A 21,995-nucleotide genomic window follows, 5' to 3' on the forward strand; every position below is an offset into this window, starting at 1 on the left:
AGCACACTATCAATGTTCTTGGGTTTCACCAAGTAATCCATTCAAAAATCAAATTCGCGGTCTCCACTCACATGCTGACACACCGTTGTATATTTTGGAATACTACTTAAAACTGCGTTGAACGAAATATATAAAACACATCAGTGCACACTCAGTCATAACTCTCTTCAATAACCCTCTCTCTCGAACTGAGCCAGCTCGTCACAGAAGCGTACTCTCGAATGCAACGTTAGCTCGAATATTCTGTATTTTGTTGCCCTCAATTCAGAAATAAACTAGCTATGTGACGTCGCTATAAGTGATATCATCTGGAAAGGATGAACGAGTGCTCCAACACCGTTGGTATATAATAACACAAAACTAGGGAGCCTGGCCACTATATCCATTTAGTCATCTTGTACTGGAGGCTTAGGTTGCTGAGATCTATTCTTACCTGGAATCGCCACAGGAGACAAAGTAACTAGACAGTTATATTGGGTATGTATCATCTTTTCGAAGGATTCTCCGGAAAAAATGGACCAACTCCTTCCTGTCTCCCTCGGCATATGTTCTGACATAAATGTAATTTACTCCTCGGTAAAACATAGGGGTCACCAGGAATGTTCCAGAAGAAAGTACGGTCGCATTGTCTTGCTTGTATATGAATTAATGTAAAGGATTCAGTGACACGCCGCCTTGAAATACTTTTTGAGTGGGAAGCACATACGCTGACGCCTGTGATTTGGCCGTGACTTGTTGTTTGATTTTATGTAGTAGTTGTTTGGGGGCTGTGGGGTGTGGGTGTGGGTTCGTTTATTTGATGATTTGAAATAAAAAAAAGAATTAAAGTATGCAACAGGGCAATAATTTATTAATTTAAGTGTGCTATACCGACAGACAAAAAAGTATACATCGGTGTCTTTGTCGGCTACAGTTGAACAATCAAGACATGGCAATTCGATGGGAGTGTATTTGATATGGGTTCAAAATTCATAGTTGGTGCTTACGTCTACAGAGTATCGGCGTTTGGTTTCAGTCTCCTAACGTTCTGATAAAGTTTGTGATATTCCTGTCTTTGGATAATGTATACTTTCTTAAGCCGGCAGTAAAAAAGACAACTTTTGATTATACTGATTATACTTGATGGGTTCTTTATATGATTCATAGTTAACATTATAAGCATTCAGATGTTTATCATTGTGTCATTTGCCTGTGCGAAAGTACCCTTATAGCTGGTTTTATGCAATAAACTTTGTCACAATGTATTGTTAAAAACACGAGGTTCGCCCATTAGGCACCAGAAAGATATTACGATCTGAACTATTAACACATTTATACATGTATGGGTGACGTGAAAACGCTATGAATATTTTCTTGATCCGTTGTGTCGGGTTAAATCCGAATGAATCCGATCGGTGCGTGACAAGAAATAAGTCGCATGACATAATGAGAGCAACTAATTTCTGGATGTTTCAGCGGTCCCACACAAGGATTTCTTTTAAGCATACATGGCTGACTTTGGAAACACGTTCATTCCCAGCAGATGTGTTTGTTACCGTATCCTTATACAATTAAGGGACACAACTCTGCAGCGTCTTAATCTACTGGACTCTTCGTGGTTGGTTGGGACGAGATATACTGATCAAAACGGGACAGGCGATGATAAACGCTTGTATTAAAGACCTGATAACTTGTGAAATACATGACTGATGGTCAAATCAACACAATGGTTCGATGTTCAACTTTTCATCATATTGGTAAGCATGGTCCAGCTCCGAGGGCACACAGATGTCTACGGTTCGGTCCGATTGTATTCGTAGGTTTGTCGGCACCATACCCGAGCTGCCGAGCACCACAGTAGTAAACGTTTGACACCTGCATCACTTCAGTTTATCTTCCCACGCAGATGACTGTACCCTGTAATCGTCTTTAGAAGTAAACTACTGTTAAGATGAACTCAAAGGTTCAGTTCGTTATAACCGTAGTTCCTCATTTGGACTAAAATATACAGCAAGTAAAAACGAAAATACAAACCTGGTGTTTTGAGACTATTAAAACAACGTAAATATTTTGCCAGCAATGTTCCAATTGGGTACGATATATATGGTATTATTGCAACTCGTACACAATGTTTGTGACTTGTGAGTCACAATCAAAACACTTTTCTAAATATTACGCTGTTTTCGGGAAAACATTTTACCAAAGCAGCAGGTGTATACTTTCTTTTGTACGTCAGTTTAGTTGGGACCAACAAACTAACAGTTCGTTATAAATATAGTAAACGGAACGTACATATCACAAACATCCTGTGCTTATCTGAAGATTAGGGTTAGGTTAGAACAGGAATTTTGTTGACTGGGGCATAAAACAACAAACATGCATTGTCATACAAAGACATGTTTATCAAATAGTTTTCGAAAACTATCAAAATATTGGACGTACAGTCAAAGTGCATTACTTCAAAAATGAAGAACTGAGAGTTCCTCAATGAAGTGATTATTGCAGACTTGTAAATATGCATGAATCAAAATATCACAATATCATGTATAAATACTTTTTAAAATAAATATATACATCCTGGAAAGAACGACTCACTTACTGATTCAAAGGTTTTTATGCATGATTATTTTCATAGCACGTTCAGACTGTTTGTATGAACCCCACCTTGAACATTTGTACATTATAAAAGACGAATGTTAAAATTTAGGTTCCTGTTACATACACTGTAAGGTGCTCCTGACGAGACCCGCAGGTTGAGAGTGGACGACTGGCTGTATTGATCAACGTCTAATGTATAATGCCAGCTTTCTTGCTTGGAGAATACAGCGGTAATGACGGTATTCGAAGTGATGGTGGGACAGTCTCAAGATGCATCGGAGGCAGGTGCCAGGAACTGGGTTTTGTCCGCTTGGAGTTCCATCAATTCCATTCAATATTTGGTTTTGATTCGTGAGATGTGAAAAAAAAATCTTTTAAATGTGTTGGACGTTCAGATACATAGGCATGCATAACATCAATGATTTGGTTATAAAGGTGCATAACATATTTGGTTTGTTTGTGGTTAACGTCACACTCAGCATTTTGTCAAAGGCGGTTCAGACAATCCTGTGATTGATACCATATGCAAATGTGACACGAGCACATGCATCAACCAGGTCAGAGAGTCTGGTCTGACCACCACTTTCCTGTTGCCCCCTCTTACGACAAGTATGGGTTGCATAAGATCAATACTAAGGAGGATCTTCAAGGGATGTATATGTTTGATGAGTGAGTATATGATCGCTTTGAACAATGCTTCCATTGTATCGTGGCGTGTCAACTTCATGTAAATAAACGAGTCTGGACCAGACAATGCTGAAATTCATATTATGAACAACGATCCATTCCTGTCCCCCCACCCCCCCCATCTTACGACAAGTATGGGTTGCAGAAGATCACTACTAAGGAGGATCTTCAAGGGATGTATATGTTTGATGAGTGAGTATAAGATCGCTTTGAACAATGCTTCCATTGTATCGTGGCGTGTCAACTCATGTAAATAAACGAGTCTGGACCAGACAATGCTGAAATTCATATTATGAACAACGATCCACTTTACAGGGCATGCTATTGCTACGACTGTCATAAGTCTATGTTAAGGTATGGCAATAAAGATCACCTCAGCACGAACATCGCTTTGTACAACGACCCATGGAGACACCACCAACGACCAGAATGGATTTGTTTTGAGATGTGCACGTTTTAATCACGTTTCTTTATAAACCCTAATACATAAAACCAGTTTAAGTAAACGTACGCGTATGACAGTGGGAAAAATAATCACTATACTGTTCTATCCACCCCAGGAACCTTAAGCGTACATTCACTTCTGCCAATATGAATGGTTACTGGAGGGTAGAGGTTACTGGAGGGTCATTCTGGCCCAATTACTTCAGAAAGGTCTCAGTCCCACTTGTAATCTCGGCTACTATTGTACGGAATCCATATTGGAATTGGATTCAGTTAGTATCACAAGTTTACGTGACCACCACGTTACACATCACTATCTGCCAGCGGTCATTCTGCAAATTATGCTTGACATCATATGGAATACCATTTTTCTTTAATCATTAAAACTTTTGCAGGCTACGGAATGAACCGAGACAAACCGAATGTTCCGACGTGCAAATCCTCTGGGATTGACCATGAAATCTCCCATGTAAAATGAAGCAATATAATTTAATCAACTGTAATCAAATATGCTGAAGTGAGTATAGACTTGAACACTGGGCTGTGGTATAAGGGGCTGAGGACCTAATGCAGTTATCGACATCTCATGGAGCTAAACCTCTGTTCGTGATGGGCTCGCTTGATTCCGACTACCAAAACTCAACATCGATGAGTATAATCTAGTCCTCAGTCCGTCATGGTAGTTGTAAGTACCCCTATCATACAGTTTCTCCCCATCGATGCACAGTCGGAGCTCGGATGACAAACCGCGAAAGGTCAAGGTCACGTCTGCCAGCGAATCATTCAGGGCCGGAACGACTAGAATATGTTCCTTTCAACTTGATTTATATACATATGAGCTGTTTCAGATATAGCTTAGAGACGTTTGGTTTATGGTATTAAATACAAAGTTGACGAACGACTGCTATGTCAGATGTCAACCGAATTGCTCGTGGTCAGCATCGGTTGTCAATAGTGTTCGCATTTATATACCCTCACCGAAGAGCCAATCTTTCAGCACGGCGTCGAGAGTTATCTCCCTTTTATACACTCACAGTTTCTATTGGATTTGTACAGAGCTGGAGTCTTTCAATAAAACAAATTGGTTTATCTTGCTAGGAAATCAGTAATATTAAAGGACTGTTCGTTAGAGCATTTACCAGTTTGTCTGGAACCTATTGACAACAGTATATATCAAACAGCGGAGACACCTGTTTATTCCGCCTTTAGCTGGCTATTGATATTCAATTGTTTGGTGAAGCTTCAGAGTAAGTAAAGCACTTTCAAACAAACCTCTTGTGAGACGCTTATTTAATTCCGTTGAGTCAACATTTCAACTTCTTCTCTGTGCTGAGATTGTACGCTGGTAAGTATCTCCCAATCGAATTTTACAGCGTGTGTGAGGAAGGTTCAATTTTGTCTTGAAAGCCTAAGAAATGGACACTCGTTTTAGACATGTTTAGCTAAGCCAATTTCAATCTCCGAATTCAAAGACATTGCGACTTACATTTAGTTCAGTGATGGTTCCTGTGTGGAGATTTTGCACAAATCCAGACAGCTGACGTCTTCATAGGTTTTGTAACAAGTGTAAGGTTTCGCAAAAATGTTTTCAAATTCATTTACAATTTACATGACGGTATAATTTGAATATTTTAGGCTTTAAATTTCAACACCTGCTACAGACGTCTAGGCATCATTGATGTTATTTTTGTCTCCTTTAAGGATTACGAAAGGAAATCGAATGATTATCTTTGGCCTTCCAAATCATTCAAAATCTATTTTAACACGTTCATCATTTTCTCAAACACCATGTACTCTTTATTGAAATGTGGCCAATTCCAGTGACCTAAAGAAAGAGAAACTGATTGTTTCATGTCTATTGATAGTATGATTTGACGCTCCGTCCTTAAATCCAGGCGCCTCTTTGTAACTATGCTCTTGGAGTGAGGGTAAGAGTTTAGAAGGAAATTGTTTCATTTCGCTGTCAACAAATGTCCAGTTTGTAGATTATTACGACGGCTTTTCAATTACCCAAACTGAACTATACACGCCAGGACTGAACTATACACGCCAGGACTGAACTATACACACCAGGACTGAACTATACACACCAGGACTGAACTATACACACCAGGACTGAACTATACACACCAGGACTGAACTATACACACCAGGACTGAACTATGAACTATACACACCAGGACTGAACTATACACACCAGGACTGAACTATACACAGCAGGACTGAACTATACCAGTGAGCGACAGCATGCGCAACAAACCGGACAGGAGACCACAGGGTCGGCAATAAAATTAGAATCTGTCAGTTAGAATGGGTTAGAATCGGTTACTTCCTGTGACGTCATGGTAAATGGACGTGCGCCTCGAGCTCTGAGAGACCGTGGGTAAGGAAAATCAACTATGGTGGACAATTGAATCGATATTGACGGCAATAGATACTATTATTGTAACAAGCACATCGCCACAATATAAACACTGGCTAATTCATACGTCGATGGAAGTGTAGTTTTGTGATTTTCAACTGATTGGATCAGTATCATACATTGGACTGCCTCCGTGGCATACGCGGATGTTCACCAACAGGAAACTGTGAGTACTTTCAGAGTTTTTCATATGGAGAAAACCTTTTATCCTGTCAAACGAAAACGTCAAGACATTTTCTCATCACCCGAAACGGAATTAGACATAGAACCGAAACGACAGTGCTCACTTTATTCAGATTCGGTCAAGGTCCAGACTCGATTATTTACAGACCGCCACCATATAGCTGGAATATTGCTGAGTGCGGCGTAAAACTAAACCCACTCACTCAGATTCGGTCAACCTTTGTCCATCTCCGAACATGAGTGATAAAGAAGTTCTGACGATTACCCCTCGGATGTATTCCTCGAGATGTTATCAAAAACACTTCGTTCTAAGGAAGTCATGTCCGTTCAGTGTGGCACTTTGTCTCAGATAATTAGACCCATGTTGGGTGAAGAGATAGACAAACTCTCAGCTCAGAATATTCAACTCAAAGATACTCTCTCCACCCTTAACAATAAGTTGACAGAAAAAGATCAAGTGATTCAGGATCTAACATATCCTAGACAGGAGTGAGCAATACTCTCGGAGAAACAATCTCCGTATATCGGGGATTCCTGTGGTCGAAGGTGAGAGCACTGACGACCTAGTGGTCAGTCTCAGCAAGTCCTGCGGAGTGGACATAAGTCCACGGGACATAGACATCAGTCACCGTGTGCCGAGGCGACCCACCACAGTAACAACCCCACCCAGACCGATCTTAGTTAGATTTGTAAGCAATGCTACTAAGAGGTCATTACTCAAAGTCAGGTCCAAACTCAAACAAGTGAGGAACCCAACGCTCCTAAGATGTTCATTAATGAGGAGCTAACCCGCCCCAGAGCCATCCTAGCTAGTAAGTGAGTGAGTATGGTTGTACGCCGCTTTGAGCAATATTCCAGCAATATCACAGCGGGGGACACCAGAAATGGGCTTCACACATTGTACCCATATGGGGAATCGAACCCGGACCTTCAGCGTGACGAGCGAACGCTTTGACCACTACCATCGCTACCCCATCGCCCCTCCTAGCTAGTAAGGCCAGGAAGCTAGTGTCTGACAAGCGGGTGAGTCCACGTGGGTCACGGGAGGAGTAATCCTCATCAAGCTGCTTGATGGCTCGGTCAAGAAGGTAGCTAAGGATACCCACTTCGAGGATGTATGTGAATCTATAAGGCTCAATATGGTATTTAGTCTCAGTCAGTCTAACACTCAGGGTTCTTAGCATTGTGTAGCATGTGAAACCCATCATAAATGACTTGATGATACGGTATCCAGTGTGAACATACAACATTTGCATATCCAAATTGTGGTAATATGATGCCCAAGCATTTTGTGATTACTCAGCGTGGAACCATACACAGTTTGTGTATGTGTATGAACACGTAACAGGGATAAATCTAGGGATTGTATATTGTGTACATACATTTATAATTAATCATTTTCATTTTATTCTCATTTCAGGTGATCAGACAGACGACTTCTCTATATATTATATATACGTTACAATTAGTTGTCAGTCCAGTTGCATCTTGTCTTGGCCTTAACTGTTCAGTTCTGTGTCACAGGGCTGGCTCATTGTGTATTTAAGGGTATCTGGGTCGATTTACTTTTATGTCATTGTCTTTAGTTGTTTTAACAATAGCCCAGGCTCAGCTTCTCAGTTGATTGGTTTAATTTCAAATATACTTCTCACCGCCATGTTACTAATCAGTTTGCACCACACTGTCTACATGAAGACTGTTTAGTAGATTGAGTTTTGGTCTAAGGTTAGTAATTATACATTTGTAATATACACATAGCTAATTAAACTCTAATATAAATAATTGTATAACATAGGCACAAATACGTTCAAGATAAATCAAATGTAAATATTTACACAGTATGCTATTTTACCTGTATGAATGTGCGTATGGTTGGTTTTGCTATATGTTTATGCTGGCTTGTAGTTCTTGTTTTACAAATGCTCTATATGATGTAAGATTGATGTATTTCATCAATTTTGTATCTTGTTTGTAACTCCATAGTGGTAGTTTCAAGTATGTATATATGTTGGTATAATGGTATTATTTTATGCGTTGTCTCATGGACAATACCTCTCAGTGTATCCTATTTTATGTAGGATCATTGCACGTGTTGGCTGCCCGGCTGCTGGGTGCTTGAGCCCACTCCCGTGTCACCCACAGGGTAGGTTTCATTGTCTGTTTTTATAGTCTGTTTCATGATATGCCGCATGAAATGTAATAATAACAATAGTATATATGCCATTTTTCATTACCTGCGTGAGATTATGTAAGACAGGTACATTGTTTACTTCAGTCTATGTTATTCCGATGTGTATATATGAAGACATGCATTTATCAGATGTTTATACCTACATATATATGAAGGCATATGTTCATCGGATATGTTTTAAGCATATACATATATATTGTATAATTTTTATTGTTATAGAGTGTCTACTGCTTCTACTGCTTCTACTACTTCTTCTTCCGCTACGGTATAAAAATATTGACCTCACAACCCGTAGCCTGTGGTTAATTACAGAGCACCACTGTTTCATGGCTGCAACAAACATATTCAACGTTTGTGTTTATTTAATATAAACGGAAACACACCATATGTTTAACAAACATGGACATGTTTACTTTTTGTGTTTATTCAATATGGACATGATTATATCTTGTGTTTACTCTTTATGGACATATTCACATTTTTGTTCATTCAGTTTGGACATATAGAGAGTTATTCAACCTGGGTGTTCATGAATGTACAGTACTCACGTATCACGTATTCAGTGTGTACATTAGCACACTTTATGTGATCCAACATGGATACACTTACATTTTGTGCTTATTTAATATGGACACATTTCTGTTTCTTGATTATATGTTTCTACCATGAAGTATATTAAAACCATACTTACGTTCCAAATAGAATCCAACTGTAACTGTGTTCACTGTCTAAATCCATTAAGAACGTTTACACATTGTTATCAACAGCCACCCTGCTATTGCACACACACCACCCACACACACACACTCTCACCTCCACAACACGCTGTAGATGCTCGTGCAGCACGTGCGTTATTCAGAACGAAACTATACATACGGTTTGTGTATGTGCATGGATATATTCAACGTTTGTGTTTACCTAATACAAACATAAACACACCTTATGTTTAACAAACATAGACATATTTAGTTTTTGTTGTCTATTCACATGTTTATATTTTGTGTTTACCCCACATGGAAATATTCACATTTTTGCTCATTCGTTTTTGAAACAGGTTATTCAACCTGGGTGTGTATGAATATATTCAAGTATCACTTATTCAATGTCTACATTAGCACATTTTTTGTTGATCCAACACGGATACACATACTTATTGTGCTTATTCAATTTTCTGTTTCTTGATTGTCTGTCTCTACCATGAAGTATATCAAAATCATACTCACGTTTCAAACAAAATCTTACTGTAACTATATTCACTGTATAAATCCACTGAGAAAATTTACATTTTCCTTTCAATATCCACCCCCGCTTTGCCCTCCACTTTCCACAACCTGCCACCACGCGATAGATGCTCGTGCAGCACGTGCGCTATTCAGAGCGAAACTACATATAGTGTGTGTACGTGTATGAACATATTCAACGTTTGTGTTTATTTAATACAAACATAAACACACCATATGTTTAACAAACATGGACATATTTACTTTTTGTATCTTATTCAATATGGACATGGTTATATCTTGTGTTTACTCCATGTGGACATATTCACATTTTTGTTCATCCATGTTTTGACATATACAGAGCATATTCAACCTGGGTGTGCATGAATATAGTCATGTATCACGTATTCAATGTCTACATTAGCACTCTTGATGTTCATCCAACATGGATACACTTATATATGCTTTTTGTGCTTATTCAATATGGACATATTTCCGGGTCTTTTTTTTAAATTATCTGTTTCTCCCTTGAAGTATATCAAAATCATACTCACGTTTCAAATATTCCAACTGTAACTATATTCACTGTATAAATACATTAAGAAAGTTTACATTTTCCAATCAACATCCATCCCGCTTTGCCCTCCACTCTCCACAACATGCCATCACGCGATAGATGCTCGTGCAGCACGTGCGTTATTCAGACACTACAGCACGTGCGTTATTGAAATGTAGGTCAGATTGCCCTGTGTCCCAGTTATATCACAATTATGTTACAGTTACATGATTTCTTCCTCTTTTACTGCAGATGAAGCTTTCATTCTGTGGTACCCTTATTTCTTGCTTTTAGTTTATTACATCGTTGACAACTATTGTCATAACTTGTTTCTTAACACAAGGAACCACATTGTTTTTCAGAAGTTAAAATGTTTCGTATTATGTGTATCAACATTTTTCCTAATGCCAAATAACGCTTAGTTTAATTCGTTACTGTATATCTTTGTATGAGCCCACCCATCATAACACTTGTATTTCCGTTTCTGAAAATGATTGATATTATGCAATATAGACATTTGTCATATTCATAGCAAATCTGCCTGTAAATTTAGAAAACAGTGTTATCATTTCTTGATATTATGTCTTTTTACACCAAACAATTTTCTCTGATTATCATTTTTCTTCCTTTGATCTGTGGTGATGTTCACCCATATCCCGGTCATTTGCGAAACGCTGATCTTAAGTTAAAACATTTAAACGCACGGAGTCTTAGAGATAAGCTAGATATACTCCAAGTAAGATGCAAGAAACGAAATTATCTCATTGGGACATTTTATAGGGCAGATAAAAGCGACGTCTATGGGAATTTAATAGAAGAATCTGTTGGTAACGCTGTTGATCTTGACTTGATTACAATTGTGACTGGTCATTTTAATGAAGATATTCATACACAAATTCTAGCAGAGTTGATCAAATCAAATTGATAAATGGATTATCTCAAATCATAACCGATCCTACAAGGATTACCCTTACCTCTAGTACTTTGATTGATATTATCTTTGTTTCACATGTTGCTACTGTACTAGATTTCGGTGTACTTGATCCTATATGTAGTGATCACTGTCCTGTGTATGTTACTTTGGAGGAAAAAATAACCAGAACAGTTACTTATAAAAGAAAAATAATTATACTTTAACCGACATCGAAGCCCTTGCTGATGATCTTAGTTCTCTTGTTTGGAATACAATACTTTCTTCTCGTGACATAAGTCAAGTAGCAGATCAAGTAAACAATACCATAATTAATCTATGTAACAAACACGTGCCTAACAAAATTGTCACTATCAGGCCAAAAGATGTACCATGGATGAACACAAAAAACGAAACCCGGAGTTTGATCCGAAAACGTAATCGCTTACGCAAGATTGCTAAACGGCGCAACTTGCCTTCCAATTGGACAAAATTCAGACTATACAGAAATAAAGCTACAACATCCGTCAGAACGGCTAAGCAACTATATACAGACAAAATTGATAAATTAATAAATGACAAGCATGGAACCAAAAGTCTGGTGGCGTCTGATTAAAAATTATGCAAAAAGCAAAAATTCATCAAGCTCCTTTCCTCCAATATTAAATAATGATCAACTTTATGACGATAGCACTGAAATTGCAAACATAATATTCACAAATCAAACAAAAGTTAGTTATCCAGACAGGAATATTGAAGAGGTTGTTTCGTATGCTGATAATTCTTTATGTGACGTTTATCTGAACCAAAACGAAGTTTATGATATTCTTTCTTCTGTAAATACTACAAATGCAATAGGCCCAGACGGAATTAGCAATAAGTTTCTGAAAATGAACGATGATTTACAGCGAATTTCCGAATGGGCAGAAAAATAGCAAGTATTTTTTAATCCCAATAAGACAGAGTCAATACGCTTTACTCGTAAATTGCAACCAACTCCAATGCCGAACCTAACCATGAATGGTAACGTCATTAATTCCGTACAAAGTCATATACATTTAGGTCTTATACTTCAGCATGATTGCTCATGGAATGAACACATTAACGACTCTGCTAAAAAGTTGCACCAATGGTGAATTGTCTAAGAAGAGTCAAACATCGTTTAAACTGAAAAACTGTAAACTGTAAATCTGTAAATTATGCGAGGTCCTTTCTTCCAGATACTGTTAAATTATGGAATTCATTACCAGCTGAACATAGAGAATCGCCGTGCCTATCGAGATTCAAAAATTACTTTTAAATGATTCTAATATCTACGGTCATTTTGACTTAATTTTCGGTAGCAGATTTTGTCAAATCATACACTCTCGTCTCCGACTTGAATGTAGTGACCTTAATGCGCACACATATGAAAGATTTATATCTCCAACATCATCTTGCTCTTGTGGCCACAACTACGAAGACTCTGCTCATTATTTCTTCTCATGTACTCTTTACAAACGATACACGTCAAATTATGTATTTTTATAGCAAAGGATTTGACCTAAAATCAATTTTGTTTGGATACCAAAGCTGTTCCTCGATAGTAAACAAAGAACTTTTAATTTCAGTGCACTCGTTTATAAATTTAACAGGCAGATTTGATCCAAAATAATTTCTACATATGACATATACTGTTTAACAATGATTGGCGTTATTTCTCGTTTTTGCAACATTTATATATCATTCACATTGTACATTCATCATGACATGTTTACTCTTCCTTCCATTGTATCCCGGGCGGTATTCATATAGTGGTTAAAGCTTCGTGCTTGGTTTTCCAACATGGGTACAATGTGTGAAGTTCCATTTCTGGTGTCTTTGCCGAATGTTGCTGGAATATAAAAGCGGCGTAAAACCAAACTCAGTCAGTCAGTCAGTCCATTGTATCCCGGAGCGGTATTCAGCTTGTGCTTGTTTTCCAATCCGGTTCCTTTCTTTGGATATAAATATGTTTAAACAGAACATAGAAATGCTGCCCTGATAACATGAAACCGGGAAGACTGGCCACTATATCCATTTAGTCGTCTGGTACTGGAGGCTTAGGTTGCTTAGATCTATTCTTACCTGGAATCCCCACAGGTGACAAAGTAACTACATAGTTATATCGGCTACGAGTCATCCTTTCGAAGTAAATGGACCAACTCTTTGCTGTCCTCCTCCGGATAATATTCTGACATAAATGTAATTTACTCCTTCGCAGAATATAGAGGTCACCAGAATGGGGTGCAGGAAGGAAAGTCAGTACAAGACTTCCAGAAGGGAGTCCAGTCACATTGTCTTTCTTGCATGTGAATTAGTATATATGAGTCAGTGCCACGCCGCTGTAAAATACGTTTTCTTTAGATCACGATGCAGAAATGGATTGATGTTTTTACTTTTCGGAAAATATCCTTTTTAATACCCTGTGACTTGGCCGTGGTCGCATTTAACATGGGGGATGTCTGAAGAAGCTGACATGTGTTTGCTTTTGTGTTGTTTTGTCCTTTTTGGTGCTGGATGGGCGTGTAGGTTGCGTTGAATTGATGAATTGAAATACACATGTTTCATATTTTCAAATGTGCTACAGGCGATGGTAATGTGAAACTAATAATTAAATGAATCTATACTGACAGACAAAAGAAAGTATACACTGATGTTTATGTCGGCAATAGTTGAACGAACAAGACAAGGCATTTCGATGGGTTATGCACTGCTCGTACAAGGTAATGGATGTGTGCAGCTGGGGGAGACGTCCCACACCGAGAAGAAGCGTTTGTTCGTGTGCGTTCGTTCTTGCGTGTGCGTGTGAGGGGGTGTTATAACATCAAATGTGTAAACGACTTTAATACCGTTGCCACCGGAGCCATAATTAACTCAGGGTTGGATAAGTTCAAAATAATAGTGTTACTGCGTTTTTCATGATACGCGACACAAATATTAAAGCATCAAATTCGTTCCATTGATGTGTGACTTAATGCATCTCAGGTCTTGAGTGATTTCAAAACTTCCATTAACGAACAATATTTCGGTTGTCCAATTTAACACTTTGGTCCAAAATCACATTTCGTTTTTAAAGGGAATTATAGTATTTTAAGCTTCTATACTCCGTCTTCATTGTTAAAGCATACACAGCGAACAGGATCTTCTTCCGTTCTTATTCCCTGTCCAGTATTAAAGATAATTACTTTGCCTCCACAGAAATAATGACCCACCAGGGACCTATAAGCATGTTTATATGGGTGTCGATTAGCAAGTTCCACTTTTAGATTCACCCTCAGGCTAATCTCGGCTACAGAGAGCATTATCCCGTGCATTAACAAGAACATCACGAGACCCTAGGGGAACGCCGTCACCTTCATGACGTGACCTAGAGAGCTACGTCAGACACGGCGGTGACTGAAAACGGATCGGCGCTTAGCTTTGTAGTATCTAAATACCAAAAAGATGTAACGGTAACACAAACGAATCGATTACATTTTAAAAATTATTCCCTGTGGAGATAGTTTCATAAAAATATATGAAAACATGCGTGTGTAGTGACAACAAACGCCGAAGACGTTTTTTAGACGCGTGGCAATATTTCACCCATAGAACGTTAGATTTCCAAATACACTAAACGCCAAAAAAAACGTTACCTCCTACCTTTGTCAATTACTTAAAAACTATCAAAGATATGTTAGAAGGTATTAGTTTATAAGAAAGCTTAACAACATAGCTGTACGCAAATCACGAAAAAACATCTCAAATGCATTCATATTTAGGTTAAATGCATCTTTTTCAGGAGAGTTAAATTGTCCTATTTTCGACCATGCCGAAATAAGCTAATAACAGTGATTTAGATGTCCAAGAGAAAGGTTGAAATAAAATTATGCTTTTAGACAAGGATAAACCATTTAAAGTCGCCATTTTTCAACTATTAAAACAAGAAACAACTGTTGTAGAGTGTGTAACATTGTAAAATAATCATTCCTATGATTTCAGTCTTTGAAACATTTTCTGCTGATTTGCATTTATGAAAACAAGTGCAACGTGTCTTTGATATTGTGAAAAAGTGTTACGGAACATCTAAAATTAACTTTGTTAACATTTGTGCTTGCAAAGTAACATTTTTCCATTTTCTGTTTACACATAGCAATATCAATCGCCAAAACGTAGCAATATTCCAGTAGTATTTGCATCAATTTAAATTCTATAGGTTATGAAGAGAGCCTAGAAAGCATGATGTGATACACGAGTACGAGAAATTAAGCCACGATTAACAGACTGGAGTCACCACAGACAGACCAAGAAGTGGACGTCCACGCATCACAATGCAGCAGAAAGTTTCATTCTCACTTGAGTAGATTAAACTCTTTCCATACGACGTAAATTTTTACAGTTTCACAGATGCACATATATCCTAAGGGCGTGATGTCACGTCCAGGCATCAACAACCTTTGCATACGACCAGAATGTTCCATCCGTAGCCTCTGAATTCGATGGACGAGATATTACGTCCGATTTTTTACAATGTTTCCATACTAGGGACGTGATAACTCTTCTACTCATACTAAACATATTTCACAGTTTTCGAGCCGTGTATCCTCGTCCTTCGAATGCAATTCGTGTACTTTGTGACAATGCATTATTTAGGAATTACTTGATTATCTCCCCTGGTCAAAACCACGTGCTGTATGACCTTGACATTCGGTGACCACACAGCGTTAAATGGCTGGTCGTGGAAAATCGTATAGGACTGCAAGCCAGGTTCTATCTGCCATTTGTGATGATGCGAGTAACTGGTTTGACGTTTGATTGTTAGCAATGTTCTTTGACTGTTGACTGCTCTTATAACTGTTACCACAGGTAACACTCGTGTCATTCGTTCTTTGGATGTCATGACCCTATAATCCTAAGTGATGACATAAATCTACTATATTGTGGTTGTTCTTCCACCGTAGTGTAGTCACAGGATTGAAAAACATTGTCACAATTATCACACTGCTGTGTGAGTTCAATTATGTTTCTCCTTTAGAAAAGACTGCATTTCCAATGTTTCTGGGCTAAACACGACCTAATATTTTCTCTTTTAGTCTGGAATATTTTAATAAAGTGAATAAAGATGTTTTGAAAAAAATCAGTTTATATGGATTTTGACGTTATGTTCCTCATGAATGGTCCATGTCAACCGTTGCAACCATGGAGACGTGATATCACGTCCGTCGTATGTAAGTGTCATGATGCTAAACATAGTCTCGTATTGAAGGGCTGTGACCCCTCAGACGTGATATCTCGTCCTTCGAATGGAAAGAGTTAAAGAAATTCATTAAGGAAGGAGAGTAACGTTTCTTTTGGCGTGTAGTGTATGTTTGAGATATCAAGTGTTATTAAACGGTATAGACTATAATTGCCATGTGTATTTTATTGTATCATGTCATGCTCCGTTTGATATGAAAAGAATTCCCTTCAGGGTAACAAAGTGTTATCTTATCTTATCTTATCTTAATATACATGCGTATTTAGAAGGCAGGTTTTCGTACGTAGATACATATTTTCGTGTTTAAAACCCGATCGCAAGTTCATTGCAAATGTTTCAGAACGCTCATGCATAGTAAGCCATCTTCTAAATGTTGTCATGCCTCATTGTTCACATGGTGGAATGAGTGAAATCGTTTTGTTTTACCTACTTTTTACCAAATCCTCGGGACCGCCTCCGTGGTGTAGTGGTTAGAGCGTCCGCCTGGAGAGTGGAAGGTCGCGGGTTCGATCCCCGACTGCGTCATACCTTAAGACGTTAAAATATGGTACTTGTTGGTTCCTGCCTGGCGCTCGGCATTAATGGGTACAGCAAGGACTGGTCGGCTCGGAGTCAGTATAATGTGTCTGAGTGGGGTATTCATGCTTCACTGCGGCATGGTATCTCAGTGGGTTAGCACTATAAAACCAGCTTCAGTCTGGGCTAGTACAAGCAGCCGCACATACACATACACACGCATGCACGTCGTCATATGAGCGAAATATTCTCAAGCACGACGTAAAACCCAATTTCACCTCACCTCACCAAATCCTCGGATTTCCGGAATGGGAGCCCAAGCAACCATTACTAGATCCTGCTGGGCGACTGCATGGATTGGGGTTTGGTTGTTTATTTTGTGTAAAGCCGCACTAAACAATAATCCAGCTATATGGCGGCGGTCTGAAAATGAGCGAGTCAGGACCAGACGATCCAGTGATCATCATTAGCATCAATCTACGCAATTGGGATATGATGACATGTGTCAACCAAGTCAGCGAGCCTGACCACCCGATCCAGTTAGTCGCCTCTTACGACAAACATGGGTTGCTGAAGACCAATTCTAATCCGGATCTTTTAACCTGGATTGGGTGTGATGGAGATCGGTCATATGGTTGATGGCGAGCCAACGTACGCCTACGGTGTGCTATGCTGCTCATAACATGAAACACAGGTTTGCCATGTTCAAGATTTTATTTACAAGCCGCCACCATACAACTAAAGTACTGTCGGAAATAGAAAAAAACACTGTATTTTCTCATTTATCTCTACAATTTATGTAGTTGATGTGTGCAAGTGTGAAATATCTGTTAAGTGAGTGAGTGAGTGAGTTTAGTTTTACGCCGCACTCAGCAATATTCCAGCTATATGGCGGCGGTCTGTAAATAATCGAGTCTGGACCAGACAATCCAGTGATCAACAGCATGAGCATCGATCTGCGCAATTGGGAAATATCTGTTAAACTAAGTTCGGCCTAACTACAGTCTCAGTGGTATGGAGATAGGAAACGTAGAAAAAGGACTTTACTGAGGGGAGATTAGTGCAAAAATGAGCAATGCGGGTTTTTCTGAGTCCAAAACGATTTATTTGGAACAGACCATGGCTTTATGCAAATTAGTGTGCGCCGATATTGTATTACAAATTACACTTTTTAAATGCCCAATTTGTAATTAGACGTATCTCCATTATAAACGATAGCTGGCTTAAAAAATAACTTTCGTGCTGAAACTATGAAGGATGTAGCTACCATGGAGTCTCACTGTCACTATAAAATGAAATGAAACAGATAGGAGGGTTCGTCTCAAAAGCAAAACCTGGACGGGTGTCGCAGACGATCGTTGTGGTCGGGCTGGGGATAGAGATATCAGCTAAGATAAGATAATCCTTTAGGGCAATTATACTGGGGAAGTACACGTCATAACAATTTACAAATAATATCCAGCCTGTCGATCTTCGCGATCGGGTGGTCATGCCAACTATATATTTTGAGACATTTAATACGATGCGTTTCTATGGTTATCAGGTATCATACTCTTTCACATATCTCAACATAAGCTATATGAAAGAAAGACACGTAAGATGTTAATCAATAGATGAGACATAGTCAACACACATGAAAAAGCACAAAATATCTTTGAGATGACCTCTTGTGCCCGTAGGCAGCACAAGCATTTCATGCCAGGTGAGTCCGCGGTCCGTCGTCATACCTGGCTGAGCGACCTAATTGCCATCTTAGTCTGATCTATTGTTTTCAGCAGCTATTCGTATTTGTTCTAAGTTTTGCCCGATTTTACGAGTAAACATGCTTTTCTGGATATCCTATTACGCATCCCACTGAATGCTAAGTTAGGCCGAAGTGGGTTGTTTCGACATATGCTATTTGCAGTTGTGTCAATTTTAGGGATACAGAGTTACAGCCTAAAAACAGTTTTTTTCTATTTCCGACAGTACTTTAGTAAATGAGCCTTAATAGCTGTTGGGTTGTTTCCTTTACAACTTCATATATGAGCTGTAGAGTAGCCTCCCTTAGCAATCCAAGACCCCTTCGGATCGTCTGTTCAAATACAAAGGTTTTTTCGATGATGATCCTTGGCGTGTCGGCACCATAACTCGTTTAGAGTTTTTCTAAAATAATAAAAACGATTTTAAAATATATTTGTTCATAATCGATCAGTCAGCAGGGGCGGATACAGCTATTTGAGATATTTGGTGAGTGCACAATCACTTTTGTCTAAGGAGTGTTTGAAGCGTACCCTCAATCTCATTTTAAGTTACACGAGTTACAGAATCGCGCTGCATGAATTGCTTCTTCTGGATGTCAATACAGACTTAGGGTAACTCTAACCACAGTTGTGCGTACTTTAGCCAATTTGATTTAGGAGTATTGGCTCTTAATGAGATTATGGGCCTCTTGATTTGGTTATATAACGAGACAGAGTTACTTCCCTTCCCATCCAGTGCGCGAAGTAGTTTCCAAATTTTACTAGCCAGTCGGGCTTGCTATGCCTGAAAGTTACAAGCCCACAAAATAATTCACTAGCCCGAAATTCAAATCTAGAAACTAAGCAAAATATTACAAAAAGGTAATATACCATCATTTATCAGGCCATAATCTTGCATGATTTAAAAGTGTATTATAAGTTAATAAGTTGGAGAAAGTGATATTTATAAAAATGACCCCACGAAAATTCAAAAGCCAGTCGGGCCAGTGACTGTGGAAATGTCTGGTCCGACTGGATTTTTACTAGCCACAGGCTAGCGGGCCAGCGGCTATTTCGCTCACTGTTCCCATCTTAGGTTTTATGGTAAGACAGGACAAGGAAAAGCCCTTATTTTGTATTTGGCGGATCTGTAGCAAACCAAGGAAGCAGTTTATATTTTGTGTCTCTATTATTCCATTTCATTTTTCATTCCCAGCCCTCAAACTGTCCTTCTGTGCTGAGTGCAGGGACAAACAGATCCCTTGTCTCCCATACTTGTCTGTGACCAGAGAGACAGCCGCCGTGTTGCTGGAATATTGAAGATAATGCGGCGTTATTCAACATTCATTCGCTTAAGGTTTGCTGAGCTGGTGCTTCTCTGTAGCGCCACAATTGGGCACCACTCGCCTCTTTCCGTAACCTGGCTTGTCCCGGAATAACACGAGTTGGTCGCAGAGAAGCGTCAGCGCTACATACCCAGTGAACCAGACTGCAGTTTCTCATCCGTTTAAATTTTAGGATTTACTGTATCATCTGAGACGAATTTCATTATCTCGTTCGTCACTGTCATTCTGTTCACCATCTTCTCACTCAAACCCTGACATGCTTTCAGTAAAAAACTCGACATTATCACACACAGGTTATTGCGGGCAAACACAAAGACGTGTATACTCATCCACACATACAAAAAAAACAACCTTAGTCGTCCAAAGCTTGGATTTTTCCATGGTTGTCAATCTAATGGAACGATAACGCTCAGTTATTCGTTATTTCAAAGATTAGGAAAAGATTGTATGAAACTTTGAATAATGGAAACCTTTCTTCCAGTGTACCATGTGTTCCGATGCGAATTCGATAGGAATAATATTATTATTTTGTGATGTACAAACTCTTTACTCATAATGTGTAAAGGAAAATATGCGATAAGGCTCCTTTGCAAACGGTAAGTCAGTTAGGTTTAACCCGACTTTGAACTGTATTCAAGTTAAATCACGGAGCGTCATTTTAATGTGAAGTCTTAGATATTTACCGATATTGTGACACTCACGAGTACGGGTAGGATGACTGACTGACTGAGTTTGGTTTTACGCCGCTTTTAGCAATATTCCAGCAACATCACGGCGGGGGACACCAGAAATGGGCTTCACACATTGTACCCATGTGGGGAGTCGAACTCGTATCTTCGGCGTGACGAGCCAACGCTTTAACCACTAGGCTACCCCCACCGCCCCACGGGTAGGATGAAAACTAGCGGAATGCGACCTTACGACCATCCTCTCCTGACGTGCACAAGGGGCGCAGATCTGACACTTTAAAGGACGAGATAGGACCATTGAAATCAGCAAACTGTTTTGAAATTGTGATTGGAGCTATCAAATATTTTAGTATGAATAGATATCGATATCGTTAGATATCGTTAACACTGAATGCGAACTATAGGCTAGAACATGTCGAAACTAATGAATTTGGAGGTTTGTAAGGATATAAAACAGGACAATCTAATTTAATATACATTTAAATTCTAATTTAATACCAGTTAAGACAATTTAAGTTTTAACCTGTTTAAGTTGGCAAAGTGGTCCCTCTCCTACCTCACACACTTAAAACGCGCGCCAGAAATGATATTGACTGAATTTGTTATCGTAACAGGTTTCAGTAATAGACTAAGAAGGGCCTGTTCGATTATTTGCAGAGAAACTGGTTTTGGTTTCTGAAACTGGTTTCTCCTGGGTTTTTCAGCTACTGTATATGTGGAACGATGACGACAGGTATTTGTTGTCATTTATCAGAGAATTTTTTTTCATAAAATAGTCATATTCAATGGAGCTGGGGTTTTTTTAGGGGTGAGGGACGTTGTTAGTAACGTTATATTTCCTTTAAATCATTTATTACGATGCTAGCCTTTAAACTACAATACAACCACAAATCGGCTAGCTTAGCCTGCTCTATTTTCGAGCACAGGAAGCTGAACACATCAACCCCCAGTTCCGCACCAAATGTCACCTACTTCAAAATATCTTTAAAACAAAAATATCTTGCTCAATATCATCCAAAAACCGCTGCCGCATTCCTCCATCAGAACTGAAGTTTGATTTTCATAGTTCTATGGACACAGTTTTGCGTTTGTTAGTCGAGGGAGGAGTGCAGAGACTAAGGTCACCAGCATGATGAATAGGCATGTTCGTGTTAGAGAAGCACGTTCTAGACACAAGAATTATTTATTCATTAACCTGTGCTGATGCCGTCATCCATCCGTTCTCGAACACCTGGCTGTTGCAGAATTTTGTCCTTATCTCTGCACTCCTCGCCCT

This window comes from Haliotis rubra, unplaced genomic scaffold, assembly GCF_003918875.1.
Source record: "Haliotis rubra isolate DU_JTF1 unplaced genomic scaffold, ASM391887v1 Scf147, whole genome shotgun sequence".
Classification (NCBI taxonomy): Eukaryota; Metazoa; Mollusca; class Gastropoda; order Lepetellida; family Haliotidae; genus Haliotis; species Haliotis rubra.